This window comes from Vicugna pacos, chromosome 11 (genome assembly GCF_048564905.1).
Source record: "Vicugna pacos chromosome 11, VicPac4, whole genome shotgun sequence".
Taxonomy (NCBI): Eukaryota; Metazoa; Chordata; class Mammalia; order Artiodactyla; family Camelidae; genus Vicugna; species Vicugna pacos.
The window spans coordinates 67,204,036-67,225,604 of NC_132997.1; the positions used below are offsets into that span (position 1 = coordinate 67,204,036).

Sequence of the window (21,569 nt, forward strand, 5' to 3'; positions counted from 1 at the left end):
TGCAAAAGCCTGTAGAAATGAGAAATAGGGACAAAATAATCCCCTTTTTGTTTCAGGAAAATGTAAAGTAGTGCCCCAGGGATTGTTGGCAAATATTATCATCTTTGAAAGCTACTACTTAACACTAATTCCAGGAAAACAGAGGCTTCTGGGTAATGTGAATCACAAGGAAAGAATGCCTCATTTTGTGGCTGAAACTTTTTAATGGAATACTAGTTGATCATAGAGAAGAAGGCCAGGGGTCAGGGTCTGTTTGGAAGAATTTTCTGCCTGATCCTGTAGGGGTCCCTACATAGGGCCTTTCTTTCTTGGCCTGTCTGATTAGAATGTCTAGGGACATGGTGCCTTCTTTTCCTCTAATATATAGATTTATAGGTGTATGACTGTTGCTTAAGACATAGCTTACTTAATAGGGCTATTCATTCTTTAAATGAACAGTTATTATTACAGTGATTGCATACATGGTTCCTACTTGAAGGATCTTGATTAGAAGGGGGTATATATATGAGTCAGATCTGCTCTGTAAAACTGAATCACTCTATAGTTTAGAGGGAATTTAATACAGGGGTATGGTTACACAATCAGGGAAAAACTGAGATGGCAAAGGCGATGGTGACGGAATAGTAAGAGCAGAAAACTGCTACTGCCTCAGGGCAGAAGCATGGGGGTGGGGTGCGCGGTGAGGCGTGTTTGAGGGAGGCAGTGTTGCCAGAGCCCAGGAGGGCAGTGTGGAGGGGTCTGCAACCATGGCTAGAACCATGGCGGGGCCTGACTGTGGGAATGGGTTTAGAGGGTAGCATCGAGGGACATTTTTAGGAACATCAGAGAAACTGGAGGAGGAGGAGGGAAAAATATCCCAACTCCCCCAGCTTCCAACTTTCTAATCTTTCACCAGTGTCTTCCAATGGTGAAATGGAATTCCATTCTAGTCCTATCCAGAACTAGAGGGAAAGGAGCCTGGAGAAATAGTTCTCTGCAGCACAGAGTAGAGCAGGGGGCTAGTGAGGTCACTGATGGCCGCTGGGAGAGAGATGCGTAAACAGTGATTATGGTATCAGTGCTGGCTCTCTACAGCAAACCCTGTGGAACAGGTGGTACGAACATCTGTGTGGGGGGGACGGCTTCAGAAAAAGACATTGTCTGAGCTCAATTTTATATAAGGGACTTGAGCATCCATGGAGTTTGGTATCCGCAGGCGGTCTTGGAACCGATCCTCCACAAACACCGAGCAATGACTGTAATGAACTCCTTGTGCACCCAACACCACACTTCAATAATTTCACTTCTACTAGTCGTCTCTTCTATATAACAAATTACCCCCGAATTTAGCAACTTTAAGACAATAAATATTTTTATTATTGTACATTGTTTCAGTGGGTCATAAGTCCAGGTTATGTAGGGAAGGAAAGTTCCCTGAACATGCCAAAGCTGAGGGGAAGGGAACTCCTTTGACTTGGCAGTCTGCCCCACTTCTCACCGATGGAAACGGTGCCACACGCAGCACTTGGAAGATCTGCGGCAGGAGGTGCCCTCCAGCTCCTGGGTCCTTACTAATGTGCCCTGTCTGCTTAAGCCAGAGCTTCCTTCTAAACCACAGAAAAGACAAGTAGAAGTGGTGGAGCCACTTCTCAAGCCTGAAGTCACCAAGAAGAAGCTTAGGCCATAGAAATGAGGAAATGGCAGGTTCCCTCCTGCCTCGCTCTGGTTTTCAGAAACTCTGGGGTTTCACATAGGAACTTGAAATGACAGGCTCAGGAGCGGTAGGATAAGGTCAAGCAGATTGTTCACTGCTCAAGGGTGCCCGCGTCAGAGAGTGAATGAGGACTGAAACCCTCTGTTCACCACGTCTCATGCCCAGGGACAGGGAATTGGACTGCAACCCCAAGAAAAGACATCTTTTTTTTTTTCTAGTTACACAGACTCCATATGGGAAACAGCAGCCCTGAAAAAAATTCAAAAAGATGCTTTTATAGAAGCTCTACCGATGGCTCAGATGAGGGATTCCTTACTTTTAGATGCTTAATTCCACATGCTTACACACTTGGAACATACCTGGAATGCGATTCTGTCTCCTGGGTCCAGTAGGAACTTCTTAAGTGAATATTTTTTAAAGCAGCATCTCTGATAACCAAGAAATCATCCACAGATGAGTCACACAAGAGGCAATGTGAATATTAAAGAAACACATGGGAAAAATCTACGACCTCATTAGAAAACAAAGAAAGTAGAATAGAGCAGCCTTGAGGCAACATTTCAAACACATGAAAATGGAATGATTATGCCCTGTGTGGGGAAGTTGGCGATGAAACTTACATTCACAGGACAGCTGGCATCATTTGAGGACAAACCCATTTGGAAGGCAGCATGGCAACAGGCATTAAGAACTATAAAGATGTTCCTGTTCTCCCCCCCCAATATAATTATCCTATGCCTGGAAATTTATCCCATGGAATTAATCAGGAAAAAGAAAGCTGTATGTATAATGCTGCTCAATGTGACATTATCTGGTAGTGTCAGAAAAATAATAGGAGCTCAAGAAATAATCATGCATTGATCTAGCAGTGAATGAATACATGTTTCTGCCAGAGGAACATTCCATACAGGATAGGTCTATGACAATGGGATATTTCCAGAAGTCATATGTGCAAAATGTGTCCCACCATTTTATAATTAAATAGCCTGTACAAATTATACAGTGGTTGCTTCTGTATTCACTAGGATCTTAAGCAAAATTTTTATAAAGAAAACTACCTAGGCATTGTTTGGTGTTTAATATAGGGTAATGGTTCTCAAACTTCAGTGTACATCAGGCTCGCTGGCTGGACCCCACTCCCAGAGATTTTGATTCAGTAGGTGTGGAGTGGGGCCTGAGAACCTGCATTTCTAACAAGTTTCTTAGGAGATGATGATGCTGCTGTTCCCAGGACCTCACTGTGAGGATCACTGGTTTAGAGTAATTAGCTTTTGCCCAGGGAATCATAATTATCACTAAGAATCTGGAGTAGAAAACAAAAACAAAGATGTCAATTCCTAGAGGTCACACATTGCCTCTGACTCATCCCTGTGTCCCCAGTGCCTAACCCCCTGCAGTGTCTATGTAAATGCTTGTTAAATTGAGTTGTACCCATAGCCAGGAGTTTCATTAAATTGTACAATTTCTTTCCATCCACTGGAAGCAGGATTGTTAGAGTAGTGTTTATGCTGAGGCCATCTGGTTGGCACTGGCTCTCCGATCTGACCTTGGAATATCTAAGCCGCTACTGAGTCTGGGCAATGGGGCAATGAGTTCTGCTCTTACTGTTTTCTCTACCTCTTAGATCCTGGACTCTTAGCAACAAAAGCTGAAAAATCACCCCCCTACCCCCCAGTTCTGGGATGAACTCTAGCCATTTTCAGCAGTGAGGAATGGAAAGAGCAGTGCCTTTGAAGTCAGTGTGCTTGAGTCTATCGAACTGATGTGCTAAAATTAAAAAAATTACTTCAATTCATATTTTTATTCAAGCTTCTTTGTGTTTTCACCAGTTGTGGAAATGCTAGTCATACGTTTCCAACTTGTTCCACAAAAGGGTTTTGTCATGGTTTTTAAATTTTACTTCCAATAGTAAGGTTTTTAAAAAAAATGGCTTTGCTGATATTGGATGTTATTAATCTTTTAAATTCTTTCTATCTGAGAGAAAATAAATACCTTTTTGCTGTTTTAAGTTCATTGTCATGATGCCTAGCGTGTTTGAGCAAATCTCACGTTGGTCGTCCGTTTTATTTCTTACGTGACTGCGTGTTTTAATCTTTTGCTTACTTTCAAGTGAGTGGTCTGGCTTTCCCCTACTTATTTGTAATTGCTTCTTTTGAATTGTAAGTAGTAATTCATTGTTGGTTGTATGGTCCCTCAGTCTTCTGAATGTCTTTTAACATTTTTATGCTATTATTATACACATGTTTAACCTTTTTATATAATCAAATGCCATTATTTTTGGCTTCTGAGTTTTCTGTCATAATATTAGAAAAAGATACTTTCTGTTTTTTAAACTTGAATTTTATTTTTAAGTATTTCATTTTTTATAATCTATCTGGAATTTATTTTTAGCATGGCATGGGGTAGTGACCTAGTGAATATCCATTTGTCACAATGCCATGACTATCTTTTCCCTACTGATCTGAAATGTCACCTTTATAACATTTTAAATTCCCACATATACAGTGTTTTTGAATATTTTGCTTCAGTAAGCCATGTCTCTATTCATTAGCTAATGCTAACATCTTACCTTAGCTTTTTAGGATTTGTCAAGTTACTCGAGGCTGTTATTTTTAAAAGGTCTTGGCTTCTCGCATTCATTTTCCTTCATACAAAATCTGGAATCAGTTTTTCAAGTTCCAGAAAAGTTTTTGTTGGCATTTTAAGTAACTTTAAAAAATTGTATATTTGCACTTAAAACAATGGCATAGCTCCATTTATTTAGGTTTCCTTTTATCTTATTCATATAGTTCTTGAATGTTTCCTACTGGGTTTTTCAGTGGCTATTATGAATAGTGTCTTTCTTCTTTGAACTTTCTAACTGATTACTACAGATGATTAGAGATTCTGTTAAATCGTGTGTGTTGATCTTGTACTAGTCATATCTCCTCTCATATGTGTTCTGGAAATTCCTTGGTTTATTTGCTTGGGTTTTATGTAGACAATCATATTAGCTGTAAATAATGATTATTTAGCTCTTCCTTTCCCATATGTATATTTCTTTAACACCATCCTATCACATAAACACTAGCAGGCTGGGAGGGACCTGACTTAGGCTAGCCAGTGACCTTGCTCAAAGTGTTTTTGGATGGGTCACATTGCCCTCTCAGTCAGGTGGGATTGGGGAACTAAGAGACTGAGCTGGTTAGGGAACAAACATGGAGATCGTAGGTCAAGTTGGACAAGAGAAGTCTTAAGGAGCCACATAAAATGTGAAATTATAAGAGAAGAAAGACTCGGAAGAAACAGAGGACAACAGATCATAAAGAGAACAGATATCCTGAGAAAAGCAGGAAAGTCCTAAGAAACAAACTGACCTTGGTTCCTGGTGGTTCCCAGCAGTGCTTCTCACGAGGCACCAGGATGTGTTATATAGTTTCCTGTTCTTGGGCTTCAGCGAGATCCTTATGTAGTCTCATAATGCCCACCCTTTATATGCATTAGTTGGAGAATTCTTGCAATCCAAAGACCTGGCCCCAAACACTGACAATATGGGACGTCTACCTTTGGGAGGCATTCGAAAATTTAAAACACTATCTTTATCCTTGAACAGTTGCTCCTCATCTGCCCACCTTCCAGGAAACCTGTAGGATGGGAGAATGAATTTCTTGGTGCAGGCTATGAATGCCCAGAACTTGAGGATTTACAGTTTAATACCCAGGTTGAGATCTCTCCACACTCCTACCCATGAGGCCTGGCCATCTTCTGTCCTCTCAAGGAGGTTTCATCTAATGCTTCCATGTCACGAGGAATTGTTTACAAATGATGCTGGGTGGACTGTTTACCCACCTCCACCACTTACACCTCCAGAACTGCTCATGGTGACAATGCCACTCAGTTCTTTGGTAAACAGAACAAAAGAACAAAAGGTGAGAATGAGTTGTATGGAGTGGGCGTATTAGGCAGCTATTTCTAATTTCAGCTTAGTGGAGGAGGAGATGGCTTGAACGTGGTAGAAGTCAGAGCCAGGAATTTTCTGGACATTCTAGGATTCCTACGGAGCCTATCTTTCAAGGCCCAATTCATGGAGCAGTTTTTCTCAAATTGGGACTGGAAGGGTGGATAGGATTTGGACATGCGGACACAAGAGGAATGCCCTTCTGTGGAGAAAACAGCATGACTGAAGATGTGGAGAGGGTCAAGTATGCTGTGTTTACAGAAAACTAAGAACAATTCCATTCGCCTGGGGCGCTAAGAGGACGCGACAGGGGACAATGCACGTTGCACCAGAAAGGTAACTGGACATGAAATCCTGTGCTGCATCCAAGGCAGGCAAAGTGAGCAGCAGAGCTTCATTAACAGGGGAGTCATTCCGTCAGCTGCCCTTAGGAATATTAACTTGGAAGCAATGTGTTGTGAGGATTGGTGTGAGAAGGAAGTGGAAGTCCAGAGACCTGGTGAAAGAGAATAAGAGAATAATGTAGTTTTAATAAAAAGAGAACAAGAAGGGAGCCAATGAGGGGGAAAAGAAAAAAAGACAAATAAATGGCTCAAATGGGCCATGAAAAGAATCAGTCTGAGTTGCTCTTGGAAGTTGCTTGTGTGTGTTGCTGGAAGGATGATGGTGCCTTTCAGGAAAGTGGGGAGGTGGAAGGAGGAGGAGGAAGAAGTGATGGGGAGGGAAGGCCATTCTTGAATCACTGTAAGAAGCTTCAGAGATTCAATTGATGAGTTCACATCAGATTTAAACACAGCCTGTCTCAGGGGAAGACTGAGAAGGATCACTTATGTCATGGCTAAATTAGGCTGAATGTTTCATGTCTGCACTGGGGGAAGTGTATTGGTCTATGGCAGTAATATATATGTCACTAAATTCTTCAGTGTACTTGTTATATGTATAAACATGTCAAAAAAACAAAAACAAAAACAAAAACCAAACAAACCAAAAAACCAAACAACACCCCAGTCTTTTTTTTCCCCAGAGAGAATTAAGTTATCCTATGGTCTATAGCCTTAGATTTTAATTCCATTGTGAAAATTGTTGAATCACTTAAAAGTTTCCTGTATATTATCAATTTATGACTCTCAGATAGAAAAATCTAAGGCCTTCTGCACATCACATTGCATTTCTGCTAAGACATTTCTTTCCACAATGACATTTGGAGGATCTCTGAAGGTGATCGATGGGACAGTAATTCTGAGTGAATTTAGAGTTTTAATTGCTGTTTCATTTACTTGCAAGCGGGTACTGTGGAAAAAAGAAGGGCATCGACAAAGGAAATAATTGTTCCAAAGAATTACATCTGCACCGCATTCTCTGTCAAAAATTTCTCATTAAAAATGTGTTTCTTTAAAAGTAACTCAAAGCAGCTGATGAAATACAAGAGCATGGAAAGTTTCAAATCCCAGTGCGAATTTGGATTCATCAAGGATCTTTTGCCAGAGACTTGATTCAATGGCAAAAGAGCTTCTTACCATTTCTCACATCCCTTAACTGGGTTTCATACTTGAGTTCAGATGCCTGTAGTTTTAGTTCCAAAGCTGAGTATTTTCCACTTAAACACTTCCTTTTCGTAATACTCTTGGTGTCTCCGGAGCATTATTACTGTTTGATTTTTCCCTTTAATCATGACTGACTGTTGGGTTTCTGTATTTTAAGACAGTGGGTTAAGAGAGACTGGGCCATAGACAGTCCTCCTAAAGATGCGATGGTTCTGTAAACCACCCTGGCGTCCCTGCGCCTGCGTCTAAGGCCGATGTCCGAGGGATGGCACCTGTCAGGCCTGGTCCCGAGTGCGTGGGCGCCGGCGTGCGCGTGCGCGTGCGCGTGTCCGCAGCGCGCGCGCGCCCGGGGCGGGTGGCCGCGGCTGTTCCTCCGCGGCGTGAGTGGCGGTGGCGGGGCCGGGCTGCTTCAGACCTGCTCCGCCCGGTCGGTGCCCCGTGACCCGGGGTTCGGGTGGGCAGCAGCGTACCGGTAAGACTCAAATGCCCCCAAATGATGTATTGAAATTAGTATTTTCCTATGGTAAAGTATCTGTGGTATAGAAGTTCCCATTTGAGCCATATAGCGCAGTGGCATTCAGTGTGTTCACGTCGTTGTGCAGCCGTCCACACTCCAGATGCTTCTTTTGTGGGAAGTATCTGCTGTCTGACGTTGGACAGCAGGGGTTTGACGTGTGCAGCCACTTACACACGTACCACGTGACCTGCAGGTGGTAGACTCTGCAGATGGGAACCGGGTTTGAAGGGCAGACTGTAAAATTATGCGTGAATTTTTGAATGCTTGGAGGGTCATTGCTCAAGGGTCAGCTATACTTAGTTCTTTTTTATTGCTGACTAATATTCTATTATTTGGATATACTACATTTTATCTGTCCATCAGTTGATGGACATTAGGGTTGTTTCCACCTTTTGGCTATTAGAAATAATGCTGCTGTGAACATTTATGTACAAGTTTTTGTATGGATTTAAGTTTTTATTTCTCTTGGGTACATGCAGGTGGAATGGCTGAAATATATGGTAACTACTATGCTTAACATTTTGAGAATTGCCAAGCTTTCAGAAGTGGTACATTTCCAACGGCAATGTGATGGGGTTGGATTTCTCCACATCTTTGCTTACACTTGTTATTTGTGCATTTTTAAAATGATATCCTGGTAGGTGTGAAGTGATGTCTTACGGTTTTGACTTGCATTTCCCTGATGGTTAGTGATATATAGCTTTTAATGTACTTATCGGCCATTTGGAAAATGTCTGTTCATTTCCTTTGGTCAATTAAAAATGAATTAGCTATCTTTTTATTTTTGAGTTGTAAGAGTTCTTTTTTTTCTGGATAGAAATCCATCATTAAATACATGATATAAAATATTTCCTCCCCCCCCTCCCCCCCAAAAGACTATTCTCAACATCCTCAAGCTTTATGGGTACCACAAAGACTAGGCTTGCCTGAGAGGCCAGGGGGGCACATCTAACAAAAGAATAAGGCTGTAGAAAAATGTGGGCATCTCCTTGAAGCTTGCTCTGCTGATGAATGGAGAGCAACAGATGGACGGAGGAGAGGAGTAAAGGCAAGGTCAAAACTCAGAATCGGGCTGCTGCTGTCTAGGAGAGGAGAAGGCTCATTTATAAATTTAATGAGCCTCTATTACGTGTGGGGACATGGCCAAGGGCTGTGGGAATCCCTGTCTCAAGGGCGTTGACAGTCTATTGAAGAAACAAGGCATATGTACGAAATGATTTAATTATCCTGTCCTCAGGTAGGTTTTCCTGGAGGATCTCTCTAAATGGAGTCCTTTTTGTTCCTCCCCATCAGAACATCGTAATTTCCTTTTTTTTTCACATTCAGAGCACTTTTTCCACATACACAATTAGACATTTATTTGTTTTGCTATTGCTGTGTATCTAATAGCTGACGTAGTACCTGCCACGTGGTAGGTGCTCAGTCAATGTTTCTTGAATGAATGAGTGAATGAACAAATGACAAGACTGGGGAAAGTCTCAAATGCTAGCAGAATGCATGGCATACACAGCTAGAAATATAGCTCGTTAAAGCTGAGTTTGAATCGGAGGAGCCACTTACTTACCAGAATTGACTCCAAACTGCAGTGGAGGTGTGTCCTGGTCGCAGTGCCCGGAGGGGTCTGCTGACTGAGGAAGTGTGGAAACATAAAGGAGCCAGATGAGGATGATGAAATCATGTGATTAAGAAAAAACTACTCAATAGTCTATAGTAACTGAACTATTATGTATTCAGGGAGTAGAATTTTGGTGACAATGGCCACTTCCTCCTTCCTGAGGAACTGCTGAGAACCATTGCCCAGGGTGGCGCAGGGAGCAGTTTCTGTTCTGGCTTGATCCAGATTCCTCTTCTCCCAGCTCCTGCTGACCTCCTTCTGAGTCTGACACTGGTCCCTGACCTGCTCCCCCTGCTCGGAATCCGTCACTTCCTTGTTTCAGGGTCTTTATTACTCTTTGCAGATTCTTCTCAGTCTCTGAAAAGGTGATTGTTCAAATTTCACTTTAAATACAGCCTGCATCAGTTGATATTTATAGAAGTTTTACTTCCCTCTACTATATGCTGCAAAAAGCCTCCTGCCTGTTAGAATCCTCTAGCTGCATTCCTGGCCCCAGCAATAGCAGTGACAAAATCAATAGTAATGATAACATAGTCACCACTTAGTACTTGCTGTGTGCTGGGCATTGCGCTGAGTCCCTTAAGTAACCAATTTAATCTTTGCCGTAGAGGAGGACCCTGAAGAAATACAGCATGTATTAAACAGAGTGGGATAACTATTGTAACAGGCAAAGCCTGGTTTTTTGCTCACATTACTGTCCATGGAGTTTGGTGGCCAAGGGTGTCTTGTCCACACAGTTATTCAGGGATTCAGGCTCCTTCCATATGAAGGTGCCACCATCCTTTAGTGTGTCAGAATCCTCTCTTAGGTCCCCGAGTCTGGTGGCATTGATAAGAGAAAGGAGAGAGGGTGTAAAGGATCAAACAGAAGGACTTTGACTGCAGGCCTAGAAGGGGTGTAGTCCTTTTGCTCAAATTCCATTGGCCAGAAATCAATTACATGGCTCCAATTAAGTGCAAGGGGGCTGGGCTGCATGGTCTTGTTATCTGCTGGGGAAGAAGAAATGGCTTTAGTGAATTATCCAGATAATCCCTGCCACGCAGAGGTTAAGTGACTTACAGTACAGAAATAGGAGCAGCTCTGGGACTCAAACCCATGTCGTTTGAACTCCAAGGCCAAGCTGTCAACCACATGCCCATGCTCTCTGTTAGTCCCTTTTGCTCATCAGTTTGTTTTGTTTCATTTGTGTACTGCGCTACAGCCATACCATAAAGGGAAGGTTATAATCTGCTTTTGTCAGCAAGACTCACTGCCTGGTTAAGGGCCGGGCTGAAAAATGAATTATTTGAAGGTACTGAAAAATGGTTGCTGTGACACTTCCTCTGGGAAACTATAAAACCTCCCTGTTCATGTCAGCAGTTCAGGGGTGCTATTTCTGCTTAACCAATTCCTGCCAGATGTCACGAGGCCACACTGGTTTAAGGACTTTGGACCTTATCCTATGGCCAGCCTGCTTGTGTGCTCTGAGCTGGACACCTTTAACCTGCGGCCGTGGTTTCCCACTGCTGTGACGGGAGACCCTTGCACCTGGGTAATAGGCAGACCTTGGTTTTACAAGCTCAGGTGTGCACGATATGTACTTTAAACTGTTTCTTTAATTCAAATTACCGTACTTTATTAATCCTAATATACGCCTTTTCATACACTGACATCTCTGAAATCAGGATTTGATAATTGATGGCATCTTTGAATCTCTAGTGACAGTGCTGATGTGATTGCTGTTGCCTGTGCATGTCTGAACGTGGTCATAGGGGTTTATATTACTGTCCCTTCTGTTGAATTATATGCATCGTTAGTATTACCCAAGTGGAGTTTAGCTGCTCTTTGAAATGTTTTCAAAAAGATCACCCTAAGTTTCTGTATTGAAATGAAAAGTGGTAGTTAACAGAAAGGTTTGGAAGCAGAGCGGGGGAGTAAATATGATATCAGTAAAGCAAATATATATTTTTGAGGAATCACTGTAAAGCAGACAGCCTCTTACAGGGTAATAGAGGCAGATTACTGCAAGTTTTTGAAACTCTGAGATATTTTGTTACTGAGTTATATAAAAAGGCATTGCCTGTTAGTACACGCCAAGCAAGAATGTACCTACATTAAACATTTCAGAATGGGTGGCAATATCATGAGAGAAAACCTGGAGCCAGTAGTGGGGGCTATTGTAAGAAATGTTTCATCATCAACACAGAAGACAGTATTGTGCAGAAAAATACGAACATTGATTCAGAAGAGTTAGACTCTGAATGTGAAGCTAATTTCAAGAATTTCTTGACCAATTTTCTTTTTTGTATATACATAAGAGTGACACATAGTAAAAAATCTATGTCCCAACAAATCTAGAAGAGCTTTTTCAGCAAGTTATAAAACAAAGAGTCTAAGTGATAAAAAAGCATTCTTTCAGAGATTAATTGGCATCTTTCTTAGTGGTACAGAAATTAATGATGCATTTTACAATCGATGGCTTCTTGGTATCAATGAAATAATAGCTACTATCTCATTCGAGCTCTCACTCCTTTGGATATTAGAAGTTAAATTTCATTCAGTCCAGCACCACCTACCCCATGATTACGTTGCATTTTCTGGGGGCTTATGTATGGCCACCATCTTGACTGGGGGCAGGGCATTTGTTGAGCATGCTTTTCTATCTGTGCCTGCAGCCATTCTGTCTCATCCTGGTCATCAGGCCACGCAGATCATTTCTGATCCTTTTCATTCTCGTCTCAGTGCCCTTTAAGATCTAGATGGCTCTTTCTGCTGGATCAAGAAGGCTTCAGTTACACCTTGCTGGACACAGAAACTCTTTGAGGCTGGTAAGGTCCTGGGCTACTCATTGGGCTTCCTGGAGCATGAAGGGTACTCTGCCTCTACATGTCCTGCCGAGTGGCTGGGCACTGGATCAACTTTACTTCTCCGGAGCTGCTCTTGGACATGCAGGAATCCAGCTTCTCCTCTGCATCACTTTGGAATGGGGGTATCCCGCAGCTACTTTGGGTGGCTCATCTCTGCCATGTCACCTTTTCTGTTCTGGCATCTTGCAGCTTTCCTGGCTCTACCTGGGAAAAGGGCATTAAACACCCCCCAGGCTGTGTAGGGTTTGTGGTCTCTCCCTACCCATTCCTGCACAACTGGGTTCTGGGACCCACTGCTGGGGACCCACCAGCGTTGCAACTCCCTTGGCTTCTGCTCCAGCTCTCCCTTTTGTCCTAGTCTGGGCAGTGCTTTCTGGTCTTGACGATCAGCAAACCTCTCTTACTCCGTGCCCCGAATTCTTCCAGCTTCTCAGGGGCTTGGGACTCTAAGACCCAAGCCAAGGACAGATGTGTGGTTTTCCCTCCTTTCTGAACAGGTGTCTCAGAACGCACAGCTGACTGAATGAAAGGTCTGGTGAAAAAACAAATTAAAAAAAAAGTGGGAGGTGGGGGTGTTAAAAAAAAAAAGGTCTAGTGAAAAGCAATGCAAGAAAAATCATACCGGCTAACATTTTAAAATGCTATCCTAATGCAAATTCTCACTGTAGTTACCCTTTCACCTTTATTTTAATGTATTCTGTTAGGTTTATTCCATTGCTGATTTTTCTGCCTTCTATCCTCCTAGCCTGGTGCCCGATTTCAGTGATGCCTCAGATTTTGTTTCCCTAATCACCTCAGAAACCAGAATGAAGGGGTAACTGCTCTCTCCTCTCCTTCCTCCCCTTCTTCTTTCTGTTGTTATAAAGTTTATAATTTGCGTCCCATTAAAGAGAGTCTGTAACATGCAGATAAGTGAGAGGAAGGAAGAAAATCAAGTGTAACCTCACTATTCTAAGACATCCACTCATGGATGGCATTTTGTTGTTTCTCCTTCAAGTCGATTTTTCCCTCTTACTTATCTTGTATATAGTTTTCATATAGCTTACATTTTATACTCTGCTTCGTTCATTGAACACTATGACTGATTTTTATATTTTTTCCTTATTTTTATAAAGTCTTCAGAAACATTAAATATAGCAATTGACTCAACCATTTCCCTAGTATTAAGTATTTAGCTTACTTCCAGTGTTATTATAAAGAAATAATAGCACTGTGATAACATCTTCGTGTTTGAAGATTTTCCTACATTTCTGATTGCATTCTTGAGATAGACTCCCAGACTTGGGCCCACTAAGAAGACTGCCATTTTAAAAACAAGCGGTTTTCCTAGACTCCACATAGGGTGTCCTCTCTAAATATGGAGTCTTTTGCCTAGAGAACCTACATCAGGCTGAATTTGACGTTTCTGGTGGGAAAAACAAATGTCTGATTGCTACTGATGAAGAACATTGCATATTTTCATGATAGTAAAACTGATGATACAAAAAATGTAAAGCTAAAAGCTTTTTTTCCCCCAGTTATTAGCTGTTACATTAACGCTTATCTGAGGATAATTTATACTGCTTGACTGGAAGTTTTCGACAAGCTGCTTTCCTTCACCTCCAGCTTCTGTGGATCTTGAGGGCCTTTTGTGGCCTCATTTGGCATTTATCCATAGGTGGAGATGTACTGTACCTACAAGTACAAAGTCTGACTCAAACAGTTACTTCTAAAATTTTATTATTACTTGTTAACCCAAGCTGTTGATAGACAATTTGCGATATTAGAAATAGACGATTACGTTGACCATAAAAGTGACTCTAAAAGTTACATAGTGGATTTTGTTTTAAACAGACACCCAAAGCCGATACAGGCAAGCTCCTTGTCCTCTCCAAGGAGCTACTCTGTTCGGCTGAGCCCTTATTCCAAGGATGTATCATTACTCAAGATCTTTTAAGGCCTCCTCTTTTGAAGCTGCCTTCATAGTCTCTGGCACATGTTTTTGAATATCTCCAATGAAGAGAGAAACTTAATCCTTTGAGGAAGAATTGTGTCTTTTTGGCCTTTCAGTGGTGTTCAGAAGCAAACCTGAGTGGACAGTGGTGTGAGTGGACAGATGGATGAGATTAATAAAAATAAAACACTGATGTACTGTTACACGGCAAGGAGGCTGGTTTTCCCACGTGGCTAGTAATTAGCACCATGTATGAAGATGGTTCTCCAAGGCAAAGGAGTTACATTTTAAGCCATGGAAGCATTGTTGGGATGTACGGATCAACCACGTTGTTGGCCAGGTTGAGGCACTGTATACTCCGAAGTGTGTGCCTGTGTGTCTAACCTAGACTCATCACTTACTAGTGCTGTTACTTAAGTTAAAATATTTACCTGTCTGTAAAGATGAGCCTAGTCTGAGATGAAGAAGAAAAAAGAAAATCTATGCATTGAAATTCATGGGCTTAATTAATTTCAACACTGCAGGGAGGAGCCTGCCTCTTTTAAAACAATGTCATTTTAGTCATTTATATTGACTAATATAGACTCATTGTAGAGAATTTGGAAGATCCAGGAATGTCATCAGAGAGGTATTCCCTCATGATATTTTGATGTAAAATATCTTCGATTGGGTTCCCTGGAAACAGAGGAAAAAATTGCATAAATGTTTATTGAGTGGGTGGTCTCAGGAGACGCCCCTGTAAGAAAGTGAGGGAGGACCCTGCAGAGGGAGACTTCGACTCCAAATGCGATTGCCACTGAGACTCCGCTGATTGCATGGGGGAGCCAGAGCTGGGATGGCCTTTCAGAGCGGTTCCAAATTGAGGTAAGTGGGTGGACCTTTTGTCTCCCTGCATCAGCAAGTCATTGGCCCCCTGAAGGGGGCTAATTTTGGATAAGTCTATTTCCTAGGGCCAAGAACAATGCCCAGGGAGGGATGCAGCTGTGAGCTATCAACAGTGATATCTGCAGCAGCTGGGGAGGGCTACGTGCTCCAACGAAAGGATTTGGGTGAAGACGGCCTTATTCACTACAATGTCATGTCGAAATTGGGATCATATGGTACATACAATGTCATAGCCTCCTTTTCCACCTAACATTATTTGCCGAAATTTTTTCCATTTCAATTACTTCTTTGGAAAGCATTTTTTTTAATTTTCATTTTTTTATTGAGGTATAGTTAATTTACAATGTTTCAGGTGTACAGTAAAGTGATTCAGTTATCTATCTCTCTCTCTATATATAATGTATTCCATTATAAATTATTACAAGATACTGAAAATCCCTGTGCTATACAGTAGGTCTTTGTTGTTTATCTGTTTTATATATAGTAGTGTTTATCTGTTAATCCCAAATCCCAAATTTATCCCCCTATCCCATCCCTTTCCCCTTAGGTAACCATAGGTTTGTTTCCTATGTCTGTGAGTCTCTTTATGTTTTGTAGATAAGCTCATTTGTGTCATTTTTTTAAGATACCACATATAAGTGACATCATATGATATTTGTCTTTGTCTGACTTACTTCATTTAGTATGATAATCTCTAGGTCCATCCATGTTGCTGCAGATGGCTTTATTTCATTCTTTTTTATGGCTGAGTAGTATTCCCTTGTATATATATACCACATTTTCTTTATCCAGTCATCTGTTAATGGACACTTAGGTTGCTTCTATGTCTTGGCTGTTATAAATAGTGCTGCTGTGAACATTGGGATGCATGTATCTTTTCAACTTAGCATTTTCTCCAGGTAAATGCCCAGGAGCAGGATTGCTGGATCATATGGTAAATCTATTTTTAGTTTTTAAAGGAATCGCCATACTGTCTTTCATGGTAATTTACCAATTACATTCCCACCAACAGTGTAGGAGGGCTCCCTTTTCACCACACCCTCTCCAGTGTTTACTTTTTGTAGACTTTTTGATGACAGCCGTTCTGACTGGTGTGAAGTGATACCTCATTGTGATTTTGAGTTGTATTTCTTTAATAATAAGTGATGTAGAGCATTTTTTTATGGACCTGTTGGCCATCTGTGTGTCCTCTTTGGAGAAGTGTCTATTTAGGTCTTCTGCCCATTTTTTCATTGTTTGTTTTTTTGATATTGAGCTGTATGAGCTGTTTGTATATTTTGGAAATTAATCCCTTTTTGGTTGCGTGGTTTGCAAATGTTTTCTCTCATTCTGTATGTTGTCTTTTTGTTCTGTTTATGGTTTCCTTTGCTGTGCAAAAGCTTTTAAGTCTAATTAGGTCCCATTGTTTATTTTTGCTTTTGTTTCCATCGCTATAAGAGATGGATCCAAAAAATATTGCTGCGATTTATGTCAGAGTGTCCTGCCTATGTTTTCCCCTAGGAGTTTTATAGTATCCTTTCTTACATTTAGGTCTTTAATCCATTTTGAGTTTATTTTTATATATGGTGTTGAAGAATGTTCTAATTTTTTTTAACATTTTTTATTGATTTATAATCATTTTACAATGTTGTGTCAAATTCCAGTGTTCAGCACAATTTTTCAGTCATTCATGGACATACACACACTCATTGTCACATTTTTTTCTCTGTGATTTATCATAACATTTTGTGTATATTTCCCTGTGCTAGAATGTTCTAATTTTATTCTTTTACATGTAACTGTCCAGTTTTCCCAGCACCACTTATTGAAGAGACTGTCTTTTCTCCATTGTATATTCTTGCCTTCTTTGTTGTAGATTAATTGACCGTAAATGTGTGGGTTTATTTCTGGATTCTATCCTGTTCCATTGATCTGTGTGTCCATTTATGTGCCAATACCATGCTGTTTTGGAAAACATTTAAAATAGCTGCATATTTTATCACATGGAAATATTTATTTAACCATTCTCTTATTATTGAACATTTAATTTTTGACAAATTTTCACTAGAGTGAATAATATTACGATGAACATCTTTGTGCCTTTGTAATGTCCGTGGTAATAAAAAAAAAAGACTACATTTAGTTGAATGCTTATTACTAACCAGGTTAGGCCAACATTTTTCTTGCCTTCCTTGTGGAGTTTGATGAGGAATAAATGAGAAAATGTACGTAAAAAGTGTTACGTTTAATAACTCACTTAATCCCTTTAACAACTCCATGATACAGAGACCATTATCATCTCCATTTCTGAGAAACCCAGGGCACAGACAGGCTAAGTAGCTCGTCCAAAGCTCCATGACTAGTGAGCATTAGAATACATACGCTATACATCCGGAGATTAGGCAATACACTGTACTGCTCTCAGTCTGCTTTTCTGGTGATTTTCCTAAATTTATATCCTTAGAAGGATAATCCTGAGTTAAAGGGCTTGACTTATTTTAAATCTCATGATAAGAATTGCCAGATTGCTTTCCAGAAGCAGTGAGCCCTTCCATCAGCAGGGTATGAGGGCTTTATTTTATTTTACCACTGTCAACAATGAAGAATCCAAATCCTTAATCAGACCCATGGTAAAGAACAAGTAATCTATTTCCTCGTCTTCCGTGAGGCATTAAGAACATCAGTTGTTCTTAAGCAGAAGGCTTTCCTTTCCTTTTTTTTTTTTTATCATGCTCAATTATTTCCAGATCATCTTCTACATCCACCTATATTTCAGAGAAGGATTTTTTGTTGGTGAAATGAACGCATCCACGAGGGTAGAGTGAGGGCATGGACCAGGAACCTTATACTGCATCGGGAGCCGTATAAAGCAGTGAGTGAAAACCTAGCAGAATGAAAGTCCTCCAAAATTAGGAAAGGGACAATTTGGACAATCGGGAGCTTTTCCAAAAATCTTTACTGTAGGGTCTTCCTTAGTAACAGTTGAATTGCTTGTTTAATAAACATTGACTGAATACTCCTACCTGTTGGTTGCTATCATATGCTGGGAAACACTGACTTTTAATATTGGAAGAAACTTTAGGATTGTCTGACTCCACCTCTTATTTCAAGGAGGAGGAGCTTAAAGCCACTGCAGCCCATTCAAGACATGTCCCTCTTCTGGGCGTGTGGCTGCAGAAGCTGGGGGTCCTGTTATCCTTTGTGGTCGGAGGAGCCCTTCAGAACTGTCTTAAAAGGCACCTGGGGTTACTTTGCATTATTCTAGCATTGACTTGGACTTGCTCTCACCTTCAAATAACTCAGTATGTCATTCATTTCTGAACTCTGAAGGATTTCTTTGTAAAACCAAGAAGCCTTTCACTCAGTTTTGACCTTTGGCACAGCATTGAACCTCTCCAAGTTCATTTCCTTATCATCCGCTCTTCCACATAGGTTATTGTGAGGCTTACATGAACCAAAATATGTAAAATTCTTACTGAAATACTTCCACAGAATAAGCACTCAGTAAATACTGGCTCCGGTCTCCTTCCCTCTCCTGTGCCCTCTGTTCTTGTTTCTTCCCAGGAAGGTGTGCAGTTGTGGGACCTTTCTGAGCCTCCATATCCTCACCTGGAAAAAAAAAAAACAGATTCTACTTTACTATAATTCCCTCCATAGGGTTTTAGTGGGGATCAAATGAGGTGATCTGTGCAAAGTAGCCAGCACAGTACCTGGTCAATAATTTGTATCTGTGATTACCTCATACCTGTTAATGTGCTTCAAGTCAGTTGTTTAATTGGCTGGGTTCTTTCAAGGAATAGCTTCTATGCACTTGACTTTCAGTCCTGTTGAATTTAGATAAGGATAAAATCTATACACAGAGAGTATAACACTTACATTTTATGAGGTATTAATTTCAAACCAGTTATCTTCAATTTCTGTGGTTTTTCTTTCATCTTTAATTCTTCTTTCCTTTTCTCACACTCTTCATTTTTTTTTTCTCTTGACAATGACTGGTGTGCTCTTCTTTATGATGTAGTGTGAGGGATAATTTGTGACAGTGACGAGCAATTGAAATCACTGTCACCAGGCCTTGTGTCTTCTTGGTTGTTACATCTGATGGATTGGTCCTCCTGGCCTTTGGCAGCATTTAACTGCTGAATCCTCCCCTCCCTGGGCCTCAGGGACATAACTCCGTTTTTGCTTCCTTTTTGGCTTCTCCTCAAATCCTTCAGGGTCTTTTTCTCTTCTTTGGCCTGCCTCTTCAGTTCTGAAGTTCCCTTGAACTTCATGTGCAGCCATCTTTCCCCCCTCACTTCCCACTCTTTTTCTGAGCAATCTTCTCTCCTCCAGTGATAATTTCATCTTTATTGTACTGAGTCTGACCGAAATCTGTGTCTCCGACCTAGACCGTTTGGCAGCATCCCATGGTTGGGCACCTTCTCTTGGCAAGTCCAGCTCTAAGTGTAGAGAACAGAACCCACCATCATTTTCCCCCCAGCCAGCTCCAGTTCCAACCCTTAACTATTGTGCAACTACCAGTGTGAAAATGATCAGTCCACACAGCACAGTAGAGTGAATAAATTAGGTATTTTGCCATTTCTGAGTAAAATCTCTCTTAGTTTTCAGATGTCACCTTCTTTATGAAGACTTTCATTCAGCCCACCATTCCCTTTTCTGTACTGTCTGTGCATTGTTGTAGCATCTATTTCATCCCATTGCTGTGCTTCATTCACGTTTCTTTTCTTCTAGACTAGGGGTCAATAAACTTTTTGGGGAAAGAGCCAGAGAGTAAATATTTTAGGCTTTGTGGGCCATATGGCCTCTGTTACAGCTACTCAGCTTTGCGGTTTTAGTGTGAAATCAGCCATAGACAAAACAGCAACGACGAGTGTGGCTGTGTTCCAATAAAACTTTATTTACCAAAACAGGCAGTAGGCTGGATTTGACCCATGAGCCGTGGTTTGCTGCCCACAGTCCTAGGCTGTAGATTCTTAAAGAGTTACTTTGACTTGCCGGAAGCTGTTAGAGGCCTGAGTATCCAAAGTCAAATAAGACTCAGGCCCCGGCCTCACGGAGACTGCCTGGAAACCTAGCACAGCTGCCGTGATGGAGGTGTGGACTAGTCTCCTGGGGCCACCATAATACAGTACCTTAAGCTGAGTGGCATATTGTCCCACAGTTTTGGAGGCTAGAAGTCCAGAATTGAGGTGTTGGCAGGGGTTGGTTCCTTTTGAGAGCTGTAAGGGAGAATTTGTTCCATGCCTCTCTCCTGGCTTCTGGTGGTTTACCCGCAATCTTTGGCATCTTTGTTGGCTTGTACGTGCATCAATTCAGTCATCCACCTTCAAGGGGATATCCCTCCATATCTCTTAGCATTATCTTCCTTCTGTGCAACTCTGTCTCTATGTTTAAAAGTCCCCTTTTTATAAGGACACCAGTCATATTGGATTAGGGCCCATCCTCATGATCTCATTTTAACTTGATTACCTCTATGAAGACCCTATTTCCAAACAAGGTCAGATATGCTGAAGCACTGGAAATTAAAACTTCCACATATTAACTTTGGGGGACAAGGCATATGTGTTTACGGTGTGTGCCTTAGGTGAGGAAGAGTCATCCCTTGGGGTGGTGGGAGAGAAGGAAAAAGAAGCCACACAAAAACCCTACAACATTTGGCCTGGAAGGATGACTGGTATCTTGCTAGACTGAAGAAAAGGGAAAGAGAAATCCAGGCTAAGCAAATGCACAGGGGAAGGATCATAAAGACTGTATATTGACTAATAATTATCCTGGTGCAGCCACAGAGTGGTGAGATTGGTGGAAGGGGCTCACGACAATGCTGGAAAGATAAGCTACGGCCAAACTCCGTGTGTGCAGGCTGAAAGAGTTGCTTGCGCAATGTTTGTTGAGTGAATGAACTAATGAAGTTAAAAGAGAATGGTGATGACTAATTGGCAGCCATGAACTCTGTCTCTTTCAACGTCAGGCGCTCACTCATAGTCGCAAATACTTGTTAGCGTCTGGGCTGTTACCTTACAGCTCCTTCTTTCACCAACACTTGCTTGGGCTCACAGCTCCCTTGTAATTTTCGTGCTTCTGTGTCTACTAGAAGAATTCAAGGACAGTATAGCTGGAGGTCTAATTCATAAGCAGATGTTCTTTGATGTACATGTGCCACATGTTTATTTTTCACTAGTAAAAACATTTGTTGAATGTTTACTTGGCGCCAAACACTTTTCTAAGCATGTTATATATTAACTCATTTAATTTGCACATGCCTCCACAAAAGGCTCTTATTTCCGTTTAATACATGAGGGAATTGAGGCTCCGAGGGATGAACTGGCCCAATGTAATCCAGCTGGTAAATAACTGACTTTTAACCGGTAGGCAATACCCCCTACCCCGCTGCCTGCCTCTTTCTTTGTGGCCCATCTTGGACCAATCAACCTGCTTCTGTTTGCCTCCACACCAATTAATGTCTGACATTCTGATTCTTTTTTTTTTTTTTGGTCAGGGGGAGGTTTAATTTTCTTTTTTAACAGATGTACTGGGGATTGAACCCAGGACCACGTGTACGCTAAGCATGTGCTCTGCCACTGAGCTATACCCTTCCTGTCTGACATTCTGATTCTTGTCCA

At 41.3% G+C, this 21,569-nt stretch overlaps 1 long non-coding RNA gene across 1 annotated transcript in view; it reads left to right on the forward strand.

Annotated features, from left to right (window-relative positions):
• The first annotated feature begins 7,567 nt into the window (after nucleotides 1-7,567).
• Nucleotides 7,568-21,569, forward strand: part of LOC116282422 (uncharacterized) — a 129,321-nt gene continuing 115,319 nt past the window's right edge. The window contains exon 1 of the long non-coding RNA XR_012078057.1: nucleotides 7,568-7,646. This is a non-coding gene — a long non-coding RNA (uncharacterized lncRNA). The remainder of the gene's footprint in view (nucleotides 7,647-21,569) is intronic.